The 15,190-nt window shown below is 39.4% G+C and overlaps 2 non-coding genes across 2 annotated transcripts; both read right to left on the bottom strand.

Annotated features, from left to right (window-relative positions):
• Nucleotides 1–4,100: 4,100 nt before the first annotated feature.
• TRNAN-GUU (transfer RNA asparagine (anticodon GUU)) lies at nucleotides 4,101–4,174 on the bottom strand. Its single transcript has one exon. It is a non-coding gene; the product is annotated as a tRNA-Asn (tRNA).
• Nucleotides 4,175–13,779: 9,605 nt separating this feature from the next.
• On the bottom strand, nucleotides 13,780–13,852 carry TRNAV-CAC (transfer RNA valine (anticodon CAC)). Its single transcript has one exon. It is a non-coding gene; the product is annotated as a tRNA-Val (tRNA).
• Between the last annotated feature and the right edge of the window lie 1,338 nt (nucleotides 13,853–15,190).

The raw sequence follows: 15,190 nt of genomic DNA, 5'->3' as shown, positions 1-15,190 counted from the left end.
ATGAATAAGTGGTAATTAGCAAAAAACCCATCTGCTTTACTCATGAAATCCATGAGTGATGGTCTTTTGTATAAAATAAATTGACAATAAAAGTTTGATATAAACACATATACCAATGAGAAGGCATCAAGCAGTATTACAGAAATACCACATCTCTACAGTGAGCACTTAGAAATATACATATTTAGTACAAAGACTTAATATTAACCATATAAGATCAAGAAACATCCACCACTAGGTGGAGGTATGATGTATATTAACTAAAAAAGGTAATAACAGGTCAACTTACCCCAGTCAAGGGTAAGAGATGTCTGGAGAATTGCTACAGGAGGAAGATGATACGTGAAGAAGAAAGACATAGCCAAGTCATGAAGAGTGTGTGTTATGTGTGTATTGGAAGCCGCCCCCGCACCTGCTTGAATGATCTCCTCTGAAGTTTGACCAATTCAAGCAGCTAAGGATATAGTTAAGTGACTGATTTGGTGCAATGAAACACCGTGTAACCAGCAACATTCTATTGACAAATCAGAATACACTAGCCATAAGAGTTGCTGAACCCAGGCAGAAAGGTTAACAGGAGGTAGGCCCCAAGATACAGAGGAATTTCAGGGAATAAATAGGCAGGAACCGGAGCCACAAAAGGAGACAGCACAAGACATATAACAATGCAAGGAACACATAAGACAGAGAAGACAATCCAGATCCAAATTGTGAGTACCTGTGAAAAATAAATGGTAAGGAAATGGAATAAAAAGCAAAATAACCTTTATAGGTAGCAGAAGATAAATGCAGATAAAGGATAACGTAAGAGGAATGGTGAAAGATATGGAAAGCATTAATGGTATAACCATTGAAACAACAATCACATGCCAAGAGGAGAAGAAATTTTGTCTTAAAGAAGAGACAGTACAAAGAACACATAGCAATAGGTTAAAAGGGAAAACCAGACAGGGAATTAATAACAAGACTAAGATCACAATCTGAAAGAAGAAAAGGACATAGAGGACAAACAAGTTGAAAAGAACAGAAGAGGAATGAATAATCAAGGAGGTGAAAGCCTTACAGAACTGGAAGAAATGAGATATTGACAGAACAGCCTAATAACTAGCAACCATTGACATGGACAAATAATCAAATAACCAATTAATAATTGGGAAAGATGAGAAACAGAAGGACAGAAGTTACAGTGATACAATAAGTAAAGAGCTGGAATTACACTTACTAGGATGTTGGACCATGAAATCCCCATGTACTACATGACAGCTACTACACAAGATATTGAACTTTCTGAGAAAATAAATTGTACCATTGAGAAGTAAAATATTCATACCAGGTCCTGTTAAAAATAAATTGTACCATTGAGAAGTAAAATATTCATACCAGGTCCTGTTAAAAATAAATTTACGTCTAATTACTAGGTTGTAAAATAACAAAATACTCTGGTGTGTGTTCTGATGGATTAATGGTTGGTAGAATTCTTGTGGATTTGAAGAACAGGTGTGTCATCATTAAAGCCACGAATAAAAACCATCAGGATGAAACATTTCAAGATGTGAGGTTCTAAAGTTAAGGTTTTCATATTAAAGAGCATCATAAGTAGTCAGCTTTGAGGAAAGAATTAGGTAGTGTGATGTCAAATCTTGACATAAAAGACAGTTTACTGCTTCCCAAGAGCTGGGAAGGTCTTACAGCTGATAAATACCAGATATTACACATCTTGAATACGAAATATCAAGAAATATTTTCTATCGAAGCTCACGACTTAGGCCAAACAAATAAAATATTTAATTAGATTCATACTTGAGATGCAGCCTTAATACGTCATCCACATGATACCCATTTGCAAAATAGGCTGAAGCTTCCATGGTTAGAAATCATGAAGAAGCAAGGAGTATTAGAATTGAGGCCCAGTCCACGGGTAATATTTACCATATTTGTAAAAAAAAGGAAGGATCCACAAGGTTGTGTATGACCTAATGAAAGGTAAATAAGGATCCACAAGGTTGTGTATGACCTAATGGAAGGTAAATAAAGTCACAAAGAAAGTTAACGTTTTGTTATCTGACATTGTTCCTTCTCTACACAAATTACTTGAAAACCAAATAAGTTTTCTTGAACTTTTAACTGTGAACAACAATTTTTGAAGAAGAAGCTGATAAGGACTCTTGTACTGACAAACCCAACTCTGGGTTTGTTTTTGTTTTGTTTTGTTTTAATTTCGTGCAAAGCTACTCGAGGGCTATCTGTGCTAGCCGTCCCTAATTTAGCAGTGTAAGACTAGAGGGAAGGCAGCTAGTCATCACCACCCACCGCCAACTCTTGGGCTACTCTTTTATCAACGAATAGTGGGATTGACCGTAACATTATAACATCCCCACTGCTGAAAAGGGGAGCATGTTTGGTGCGATGGGGATGCGAACCCGCGACCCTCAGATTACGAGTCGAACACTTTAACCCATCTGGCCATGCCCGGCCACCCCCAACTCTGGGAGATTCACTTTTATAGATACAAATAGCAGTAGTTTAGCAATGAAAGTTGCATTGTCATAAGTACATGGTAAAGAACATGTTGTTTTGTAATATAGTAAAGGAATGAATACTGTAAGAAAGAGATATTGTGCAATAAGAAATGAGCTACTATTTATTGTTTGAGTCTTAACTCATTTATATCATAATATATATATATGGATTATAGTACCTACTGTGAGCAGATCATGTAGCATTGATAGGCTGGTAAAATATTGTAATCGTGAGGGCCAGAGAAAAAGATGGCTCCAAAACTCCAGGAGTGCAGCTTTAAAATTGTGTATCATGCCAGACGTAATCATGGAAATAGTGACACAGTGTCCTAAAGAGCTGCTGAAGAACGTGAAATCTGTAAAAAGAAAAAATACAAGATCATAAAAACAACTAACCTAAATTACAACAGAGTGCAGTCCAATATAAGATATCTACAGGTGATGATGAAATGATAACGTGATATAACACTCAACTGAAAGAGGCCCAAGCAAGAGACAGCTTGAAACCAATTATTCAGTAGATCAAGAACAGTTAAAAAACTCTCATAGCAAATAGTTGCTCCATACAACCCAAATAAAAAGGTGTACTGGGATCCATTATATCTGTAAGAATACTTTATATGTCAGAAAAGTAAAGATATAAATGGACAGAAACAGTAACTACAAATGGTACTTCTACAGTTTCTATATTATGAAGCACTCTCTGTCATCTTCACTGACTAGACACTCAAGTGTTAATAAGTTACTGGAGAGAAAAAGTGCTTCTACTTGATTAGGTGCCAAGGATCTGTAAAGCATTGGTGTAAATTGTGTGAATTATACTATGAATGAAACCGTCTACACAAAGTTGTTATGGATTGCTAGAACAGTACTGCGCTGGAGACCCTTAAAAGAATTGCTGTTAATATGCTTGGTCGTCTGTCACAGAGTAACTATAAGAGTAAACACTCATGTATATGATGGACTCTGTCAGCATGTGGCAAAAAGCATAAGCTCTTCCTAGTCAGTACTTCTAGCAACGAAAATTGTCAACAAATTTATTTGAAGAGTTGGTGTGCCTATAGAAACTCATTCACCGATGATCATTGTTAATTTGTTATTCATCGTGGAAAAGATACATGTTTGGACAAAACGTTCGAGTCAGTACTAAATTATAATCACACAACTGTAACAAGTAGAACCACAATGAATTAAACATGTTTCATACTCTGTGTTATACGTAATTGATTGAAACATTAAAAATTGTTTGAGTCGTCGCTTGAGCTATATCTCTCTAAGCCTGAGATACATACAGCGTACGGTAACGGCTCTGTCACACTAATTGTTTTACACTTTATTGGAAATTTCTAAAATTCGCGGTATTTAACATGAGATTTTAAGAGTCGTATGCTATTAATTATTCACGAGAGAGTCTCATTCTATTTGCATATTTCTTTCTTTGGCCTATTGGTGAAAAACGCTGTACGTCTCTTCTTTGAAATGAACAGGAAGATCGATGACGGACTTTCTCCTGATTTGTGAATCACGTTTTGACACCGTCACGTGGAATCGTCGCTTGGCCACCAGACGGCAAAACGTAAACGCCACCGGGTGGGCTCGAACCACCAACCTTTCGGTTAACAGCCGAACGCGCTAGCCGATTGCGCCACGGAGGCGTCGTAACTAACGACCAAAGAAGACGTCTTGAAGCAAAGAAAAAGCAATGTTTTACAGCCTTATTCTACATTACAATCACGCTGTTCTTTTATTCCCGGTACATATATCATTCAGTTATTATGTACTGAACGTTATGCACTTCCTCAAATATTTCTTACTTCGCGTTCATTGCACCAGTAAATCTTAATAACCAAATAACTCATTCACATCTTTAACCTTTCCCAGTTACTCTATCATCGTCTTTGTCTTTGCATCGCGCAGCTATAGAAAACATACGTTCCTTTTAAAATGTTTCAAGAAATATCTTAATAAGCTTTGTATATGCGTAAACTGGTTTCTCAACAACTTTTCTAAAAATATTTCGTCTGCTCTGTATACCTGTCAATAATAGTCTATAACAGGGGTGTGCAACATTTTTCGTCGGTGGGCCATATAACCAACTTCATCAATCAAGCGGGGCCAACTTAAAAAACAAGCTTATTCGTGTACATGCACAATAAATTAAAAAAAATTCTCAAAATGCAAGCAATAATATTTTATATTTTTGCATGAGTGATCATTTTAGTGCGACACTTGAAATTTAGAGTCCTTGCAGAGCTTGTCAATATCAGCTTTGACAGAAGTGGTTGCCACTCTTAACTGACTGGTCAAATGTTCATCAGTCAGCTGACTTCTACATTTGGTTTTGATGAGCTTCATTTTGGAGAAAAATTGCTCACAGCAGTAGGTGCTACCAAAAAGGGAGGCAATTCTTTGTGCATGACGGGACAAATTGGGAAACTTTTCACGTACACAGAGTTTGTAAAAGTCTAGCAAACTGTTTTCAGAGAATTTCCTTTTAGTGTCCATGTCAGCCTGCAGTTCAATGAGTTCCATTTGGCAATCATCAGGACTGTCTTCCACTGCCAAATCAAAAGGTTGAGCGAACAATTTCAATCTAATTTCAGTTTGTCTGAAATCTGGAAATCTGTTTGCAAACTCATCACGCAGCTTTTGTACACTGGTTCCATATTTGGTGCAATCCAGATTAGGAAATTCCAGTTTCCTGGTTGCAAGACATGTAAAATGGGTCAATATGGCTCTTCTCAACTGAACCTGGAAAAGTTCCAATTTCTTCTCAAAAGCACAAATATGCTCAAACAACTTATTCACAAGTTGACTTTTCCCTTGTAGTTTTAAGTTTAAATCAGACAGATGCTGTGTAATGTCTGTGAGGAATGCTAAGTCATTCAGCCAGTTCTCATTGCTCAAGAAGTCCACATTCTGACGTTTGCTCTCCATGAAGAACTTAATCTCCTCTCGCAGCTTCCAGAATCTCTTCAAAGTAGCAGCTCTACTAAGCCAACGTACAGCAGAGAAGTACAAAACATCTGAATACTCACTGTCCAGCTCATCTAAAAAAGTTTTAAATTGTCGATGATTTAATCCTCGTGTTCGAATATAATTTACGCATTGGACGACATTTTTCATGACTTCTGCAAAATCCAGAACTTTGCTGCACAAGCTCTCTTGGTGAATAATGCAATGGCTTACAACTACGTCTTGTGCTCCAATTGCAGTTAGAAATTTCTTGGTGAATCCATTTGTCCTACCTGTCATGGAAGGAGCACCATCTGTTGTAACACCACATAATTTATAAGGATTCAGTTCAAACTTTTCTACAACCTTAAGCACTTGTTCACAAATATCCTGTCCTGTGGTTGTGGAGGAAAGGCTTGCCATATCTAAAAACTCTTCGAAAACATCAAAGCCTGCAGTAACAGCTCTGATGAAAATGACAAGTTGGGATGTGTCATTGATATCAGTGCTTTCATCCAAAGCCAGACTGAAAGCTGTCGAACGTGACATGATTACGCGAAGGCCGTTTGAGCACATCAAATTTCGCAGCAGTGCACGCATTATATTCAAAAGTAATAACGTTCCTGTTTTGATTTATTACACAACAGTCACACGAATTTGTGAAAGTGGTTACAAGTGTAGGGGGAAACTCGATAAATTCTCTGATATCTCTCAATCGCCTCACGCTCTGACCCTGATGTTAAAAAAGAAAATATCGTTCCACGTTCTCACCATCTGATTTGATAAAAAAAACGAATCGTTTAAAATGTGCCTGCCAGAGATCGAACCTGGGACCTTCCGCGTGTTAGGCGGATGCGATAACCACTACACTACAAGCACTTCCCTTTCGAATTTTTTGCTGTTCAAGTTTTCAAAATAAACGTTCCAAAATTTCTATTTCGCAGTCTAAACAAACGCAGATATAATGACAGCTTAAAGAATAACTATAAATAATATAGCACTCTGCTTTGTCTACGTAGGCCAAAAGTATTTTTCCAATGTGCTTACGTGTCTTTAAAAGACTTTATCGAGCCCACAGTATTCAACGTTTACACACCTCGTTCAATTGCCCTTAAACGTGCAAAACGCAGAGTTTTGTTTCCTCAGTCTTTTCTCTTTCTACCCAAAACTGAACAGAACATTTTCATAGCTTTAATTTCTCTATCAGAACTACTAAACAATAACGTAATGAGCGATTTAATACGTTTATTAAATCCATTAAGAAAATTAGGGATCGTCTTAAATAATATTTAATCTTCGTTATTTTGTGACCAATTCTGGGATTCCACTCTGGCTGATGTTTCCTTATCACACACAACTTCTTCAAGGTGTTCAATACGACAAAGATGCATGATGACAATCAAATTCCTCAAATGATAACCTTGTTCAAACGCGCTTTAGTTGTAATAGTACGTTGACAGTTGTGGGTTGTAGGAGATCACAGCGGTGGAATAAAGTCAAATGTACAAAAGAGATCTTATCTGTGTTGCAACATCTCTCTTCGCAACCCATCTACTCTTCGAGACTATCGTACTCTCTCCAGGTTACACATCGTTCTTCACGTTCAAAATGCCATTACCAAAACAAAGAATTCTTGTTTAAGGAAAACGTTTACAGGAACCAGCTGCATCTAGAAGGAGAAAACACTTGAGAATAATAAATATTCTCTGGTCTTGGCATCGTAATTTCCTTTTACCTGTCTAGTCTGTACAATATTCAAGTGAACTAAATACAATTCTTGAATAAGTACGGAAAACAGGAGATTCGATCATGACGAAAAGACATTAAGCATCGCAAAACATCTTTACTAAGTGAAGAAATGTTATAAAAGTAAAGAAATCAGACAAAAAGGGATAAACAGAACATGGAGTCTTCAAGAAAACAATGCTGTTTCCAGCCGGACGCTACTTCATTTCTTTAGAGTGTCTAGACATGTTGGTAAAAACATTTGAGGCGCTATCAGAGGGGCGTGTATTCACAATTCAAATGAAGTAACATGTAAGCATTTTCAGGCGTAGGAGGAGTTAGAATATGATCGAAAATTTCACTGTTCGGTAAAAATTAAGTACATCAAATAGTTGTTGGTGAATGATGTTGTAGAATTGCCTTTCCTCTTTTCCGTCACTGGTAAGTTGGAGATGATAACGCACATAACCATCCAATAGTTCTGACCGGAATTTAAAAGAATAGGTTAAAGAATCAAACATCTAGTGTGATTAGTTGTCACAGCATGAAGAGTTGTTCTCAACACACTCTGACGGAGTCGTGATCTCTAAATATTACCTGTACAACACCTGTCAAGTACGTTACCTTATTTTCAAATAAGGTCGCGTGCATCGACGTTTCAAACTATTCACGCGTTTAAGAAAAATAAAGCTCATAAACCCATTTTATCGAAGAGTTGTAACCTGCTGGTCAGATACTTCGTCGAACGTGACATGATTACGCGAAGGCCGTTTCAGCACATCAAATTTCGCAGCAGTGCACGCATTATATTCAAAAGTAATAACGTTCCTGTTTTGATTTATTACACAACAGTCACACGAATTTCTGAAAGTGGTTACAAGTGTAGGGGGAAACTCGATAAATTCTCTGATATCTCTCAACCGCCTCACGCTCTGACCCTGATGTTAAAACAGAAAATATCGTTCCACGTTCTCACCATCCGATTTGAAAAAACACGAATCGTTTAAAATGTTCCTGCCAGGGATCGTACCTGGGACCTTCCGCGTGTGAGGCGGATGTTTTTTTGTTTTTTTTCTCTTTATTTATCCCACCTCAACGAGGGGGTATACACAGAAATACAACAAATAAAACACAAGTTAATGAATTAGCATGTAACCATAACTCTATAGATTACCATGCTGAAAATTACCACAAAGTTAATAAAATTAAGGAAAAAAGAAATAAAAGAGGTAATTGGAACAGCAGGTAATCCAACAAACATTACAGTGAACTTTAACAAAACAAGAAATCAATGGATCTTTTATTGGTAACAAAAATATAATGAAATAACAACTTATCTTAACAACGTACACAAGAAATAACCTTGGGCACCTTGGGTTACCAAGCTACCAACATAAGAATACACAGAATAAAATACATTTAATGAGTTATGTAACAAAGATCGCTGATGATGGAGATGAATATGTCTACGTACACGCACTTTAAACATGGAAATTAAATGAATTACGCGATGTCGTGCCAAAGAAACTGAACGAGCAGAACATATAACCTGACGTGCCAAACTTGTAATTAAACGGAATATGTTCCAGCATCTCCTGGGTAACGAAGGATGAGATCCCACTAAGAGGCATCTCCTCCATACCCAGTTTGATATGGGACATCCAAAATAAAATGCCAATAATTTATATACATATGACCACAAGGGCTGTACAAAAGGACATTGGAAAAACAGATGGTCTATGGTTTCCGGCGCCTGGGAACAGAAAGTGCACAACCCTGTGGGATGTCTGCCCATATGTATCAGCTTGACATTAGTGGTAATCGCCCGCAACCACAGTAAATAATCCACATCACAAACATAAAAACCCACAAAAGAAGAATAAGCGTTTTTACGAATGCGTTTCCAGTCTCCAGGAGGAACAATATCCCCCCCCAGTAGAATGGAGCAGGGAAATTAGTAGCGAGTGAAAACTGTAAATGTTCCACTAGTTGCCTCACAGATAAACCCTGAAAACGAACTCGATTATCGGAGTGGTCCAGAAAATATAAATCCACAACACATGTGGACGACGGAAGAGGAGCCGGCTGGGTGGACAAAACCGGCAACCAGTCCACAGGCAACGCCTCCTTGAGCATATGAAAATGTGAAAAAATTGTGCGGGCATTGGCCAAAGGGTCAGCGTCCGCACACATTTCAATCACTGCCCCCACCGGAAAAAAAAGCAGGGAGCACCTCGTACAATAAATGGCGGACCTGAACCAAACCTGCGTTAATAAATTCAGGAAAATGAAATGTTCGGTGGCGAACATCAACAATAGCCGGATTGAAAAACAAAGGTTGATCAAAAATTTGTGAGGAAAGAGGAGCTGGGACAATCCCTTTATCTCCAAGAAGAACCTTCCAGGCATGAAACATTTCCTGAATATAGAAAGGTAACGATTTCACAAAACGTGGCAAAATACGGCATTGAAGAATCCGAAAGCCCAAAGAGAGATTGCCATAACAAGAAAAAAATTCAGAAAGAAGTTGTCGCAAGGTGGAAGGACAAGAGGCATCCAAACAACGCTGCAACAACTTCAAACGGAATGCGAGTTTACGGGTATTAACATCAACCAAGTTGGTATCTCCACAATCAAAACTCCGGATCAGAATACCGTATGCCACTTTATGTATACCTCCCCGCCAAATAAAATCCAGTATACATTTGCGAAATCTAGCCTCAAACTGTCTTGGCAACGGGAGTATATTCAACGGGTACCATAACACCGATGCCACCAAGGAGTTCACCACAAGAGATTTACCCGTTAGCGACAAAGAACGAAATCGCCACGACACCAAGACACGAGATACCCTGCGCAATACACCCTGCCACGTATCTTGCAGCATGACATCGAAATTAGAGTGGAAAACTATTCCCAAAATCCGAATAGGATCCTGGGAAATTCTCAACTCACCAAGGACGAAGTCTGCAGAAGAGGCCAAACACCCAACCCACAAACCCTGACTCTTGGTCCAGTTGATCTTCCCACCAGTAGCTTTGCCAAAAGTTTGGCAGACATCCAACACATGCGGCAAAGATTCGGCGTCTCGTAAGGTTAAGGTGGTATCATCAGCATGCTGATAAGTAAGTGAAGGCGTGGTGAGTAACACATCACCACCAATACCAGTAATATGTACATTATGGACTAACATATTTCGTAACGGTTCGACACTGAGAACGTAAAGTAGAGCAGACATTGGGCATCCTTGACGAATACCCCGAGTTACAGCAAAATCATTAGTGAGAAATCCATTAAACTTTACACAACTAGAAATAGAAGTATAGCAAAGACGAACCCAATGAACAAAAGTAGAACCAAAACCCATACGCAGAAGAAGTTGAAATAGATAGTCATACGCCACCCAATCAAAGGCTTGCATCTGATAGAGCTTCAAAAAAGATTCCACCCTGGCCGGTACGTGCTAAAGACTGCAATAGCAAAACGAGTGTTAACGGAGTATCAGCAACGTCCCGTCCAGGTATACACCCGGATTGGTCATCTGAAACTAAACTGGAGATCACAGACGAAAGGCGACGAGCCAGCACTTTGGCCAAAAGCTTATAGTCAGTACAAAGCAATGTCAAAGGCCGGCTGTTAGCCGCCAACCGTCGATCCCCGCCTTTCGGGATAGGAACAATTACCCCAGAACACATTGTACGGAGCAACTGTGGAGAGCGGAACAGTTCAGACAAGACAGATAAAAAGTCGTCAACAAAAAGGGGGGAGAAAATATTTGTAAAATTCGGAGGTAAAACCATCCAAACCAGGAGATTTGCCCAGCGGTAAACTGTCTAAAGCAGCGATAACTTCCGGAACCGTGAATGGAGCATCACAAATATTAGCTTGTTCACTGGAAAGAGCTCGATCAACAAATGAGAGAACTAAATCTATGTCTGCCTGCCGAACGATATCCTAAGAGTACAATGCGGAATAATACTGATGTAAAACAGCAGCGATATCTTCCACACCGGACACCTCCACACCCCTATCAGTGAGCATGGATCGAAACTCAATTCTGCTTTGACGGACCTTTTCCATACGAAGAAAGTACGACGTAGATCTCTCACCCTCCTCAAACCAACGAATATGAGATCGAATCCTCGCCCCCTCTATGGTATCGTGATCCAAAGTCTCCAATGCATCTTCAAGTTCATACAATTTGACCTTAGACCTACCAGGGAAACGGGACAGTTTTCGAAGCTCACGATTGATGGACGACTCAAGCTGACATTTGCGAGAACGGGATGCCCGCGCTCGAAGAATCGAATATCGCTGGGTAAGTAAACGGAACGCGCATTTCAATTGTTCATACCACTTAATTTTATCAGTCCCATACACTGACCAACTACGACTTCTGGCGATCAACAGCTTAATGGCTTTCACATATTCGGCATCCCTCAATAACTGGTTATTGAAGTGCCAGAAATTAGGACCTCTGACAACTGGCCGCAGAGTAAGGTCGAAGCCCAATAAAGCGTGATCTGTAGCAGGAAACCATAACGTACGTAAACGTTGGACAGTCCCCTGCAAGGTAGATGAAAGCAAAACCCTATCAATACGAGACGACATCATCTCACCATTAACAAAACGCTTCCATGTGAAACCAGGTGTAGTCGGCGATATGAGTGAATGCGCATCAAGTAAATCAAACCTATTAAGAAACTGTACAAAAGCCGAACGGCTGGCGTCACGGTAGAAACGGACCGGAAATCGATCGCGTGCCACATCCACCACACAATTAAAATCTCCCACAACAAGCAATCCCGTGCAACCATCCAAACAATACTCCAAGTTTTGGAAAAATTCCCGTCGCTTGGAGATATCGCGAGGAGCGTACACAGATAACAACAGATAAGACAAAGACTCAAAACTGAATTTGACTGTCAGAACCCTACCCACCCCATCAGAAGAAACGAATGTAACATTATCACACAAAAACTGCTGTAACAAGATGGCAACCCCTTGTCGGCCAGAAGTAGAATTATTAAAAAAAACTACACCTGGCCAAAATTTCAGAACGACATCATAAAAATTATCAGTAAAAAACGTTTCCTGTAAAGAAACAACATCAAAATTAGTAACAAAGTAATCAAGGTAATAAGCCAGCTTACTAACATTACGCAACCCATTACAATTCAAAACTCCCACCCTTAGTAAATGTACCATGCTAAAGAGAAAGTAAAGGTACAAGAGTTTAAAGGAAACTGTCACAAACACAAAAATAACAAGAATAAATGTAAAGATCTAAGCAAATATGCACAAAGTACAAATAACAATAAATGACAGTCTTACACTAACTGAAACAAACAAACTGTCACAAAAAACACATTTAAGGCTGAGACACCGCCTTCGCCTTCGGCCGAGATATCCGTAGTATTGGCACGTCCGACACCCGCTTTCGTCCACTGCCCTTCTTAGAAGTGTCACCAGGAGACATTGCCACCACACTAGCATACCTCCAACGACGAGGAAGAGGCACCTCCACATCGCCGGCGGGAAATTCACCACTAACCGGAAGTGGGGGGAAGTGACGATCAAAATTGCGTCCTTCAGCAGGGGGGTGACTACTAGTCCGTTCCCTGGCCCCACCAGAAACCGTCGATCGTCGGGCAGAAACATCGTTCACCACCCGATGGGTAGCTGCAGCCTCCCCTGAAAGGGGAACCTCCGAATCAACGCATGGACAAACAGAAATGGTGTCAACCTCATGAGGCACTGCACGAGAGGGAGCAGCCGTGTCTACTTCAGCGGCGTCACGAGAAGTAGTAGGCGTGGCCACTTCAGCGTCGTCACTAGAGGAAGTTCGAGGAACAACAAGCTTGGGACAACGTTGACGGACGTGTACCTGCATATGACAATGTCGGCATATAAATTGGGGGCAATCGCGATATAGATGATCCGCCCCCAAACATAAATTACACACTTTTGACTGGCGATCATGCTTCATCTTTAACATAACCGCCTTGCCCAAAGGATCAAAAACTTTCACAACGTACGGCAAAGAGATACACTTTTCACTAAAAGACACACGAACATGGCGTATACCTAAATATATGCCCTGGTCCCTCTTCTACACAATAGGGCTTTTCACTTCACAATCAAAATCTTTAAGTTTATTTAGTATAATATCATCGTCTATATATTCTGGGACGTCCATAAATGACACAGTAATAGTACGTTTAGTGACACCATTAGTCGAACAATGTACACCATTGACAACTAGACCAGCATCTATAGCCAGGTCCATATCGGCAGAAAGAACAAAAGTTACCTCATAACCACCTGGGCAAGGAACAACAGCCGTGACCGATGCAGCACCAAACGTACAAATAACAGAATGGATAACGTCCCCATGGCTTGAATTAGTCGTTTCCACAAAAACTGTACGACGCATAACTTCCATTACCTTCTTGGAAGATGAAGAATCGTCAAACAACTTGAAAAAATACAAAATCTTAGCTGTTAAAGTTACACTAAGGCAATGAGGAGCGAGAAAAAACACGTCTGTACTCGATGACGAGAACCGGCGCTTTCAAAATGTGCCTGCCAGGGATCGAACCTGGGACCTTCCGCGTGTGAGGCGGATGTGATAACCACTACACCACAAGCACCTCCGTTTCGTTTTTTTTGCTGTTCAAGTTTTCATAATAAAACGATAACGTTCCAAAATTTCTATTTCGCAGTCTAAACAAACGCAGATATAATGACAGCTTAAACAATAACTATAAATAATATAGCACTCTCCTTTGTCTACCTAGGCCAAAAGTATTTTTCCAATGTGCTTACGTGTCTTTAAAAGACTTTATCGAGCCCACAGTATTCAACGTTTACACACCTCGTTCAATTGCCCTTAAACGTGCAAAACGCAGAGTTTTGTTTCCTCAGTCTTTTCTCTTTCTATCCAAAACTGAACAGAACATTTTCATAGCTTTAATTTCTCTGTCAGAACTACTAAACAATAAAGTAATGAGCGATTTAATACGTTTATTAAATCCATTAACAAAATTAGGGATCGTCTTAAATAATATTTAATCTTCGTTATTTTGTGACCAATTCTGGGATTCCACTCTGGCTGATGTTTCCTTATCACACACAACTTCTTCAAAGTGTTCAATACGACAAAGGTGCATGATGACTATCAAATTCCTCAAATGATAACCTTGTTGAAACGCGCTTTAGTTGTAATAGTACGTTGACAGTTGTGGGTTGTAGGAGATCACAGCGGTGGAATAAAGTCCAATGTACAAAAGAGATCTTATCTGTGTTGCAACATCTCTCTTCGAAATCCATCTACTCTTCGAGACTATCGTACTCTCTCCAGGTTACACATCGTTCTTCACGTTAAAAATACCATTACCAAAACAAAGAATTCTTGTTTAAGAAAAACGTCTGCAGGAATCAGCTGCACCTAGAAGGAGAAAACACTTGAGAATAATAAATATTCTCCTGTCTTGGCAACGTAATTTCCTTTTACCTGTCTAGTCTGTGCCAGGGATCGAACCTGGGACCTGCCGCGTGTTAGGCGGATGTGATAACCACTACATCACAAGTACCTCCGTTTTTCGTTTTTTGCTGTTCAAATTTTCAAAATAAAAGATGACGTCTAAAATTTCTATTTGGCAGTCTAAACAAACACTGAATAACAAAGAGTATCACAGTCAGCTACAACTTGTGGCTCCAGCACAACGAGATCTCATGATTACAAAAATATATACAACTTATATTTCCGAACTTATGATCAAACAAAACTTTCCTTAACGTTAGGTTAACGATATCTACTAACGTTAATTTGCTGTTCTCAACTGTTATGTTTCAAACATTTCATAATGTTTATTATTTTCAACCTTAATTTGCATCCATATATTGTGAACAACACCTGAACCAATGTTCTTAACTGGAATACCGACACATGTGAACACTACCAGTCAAACCAAAACTTGATGTTTGGA

The sequence above is a fragment of the Tachypleus tridentatus genome, chromosome 5, assembly GCF_004210375.1.
Source record: "Tachypleus tridentatus isolate NWPU-2018 chromosome 5, ASM421037v1, whole genome shotgun sequence".
NCBI classification, from domain to species: Eukaryota; Metazoa; Arthropoda; class Merostomata; order Xiphosura; family Limulidae; genus Tachypleus; species Tachypleus tridentatus.
This window is presented reverse-complemented; position numbering and strand designations above follow the sequence as displayed.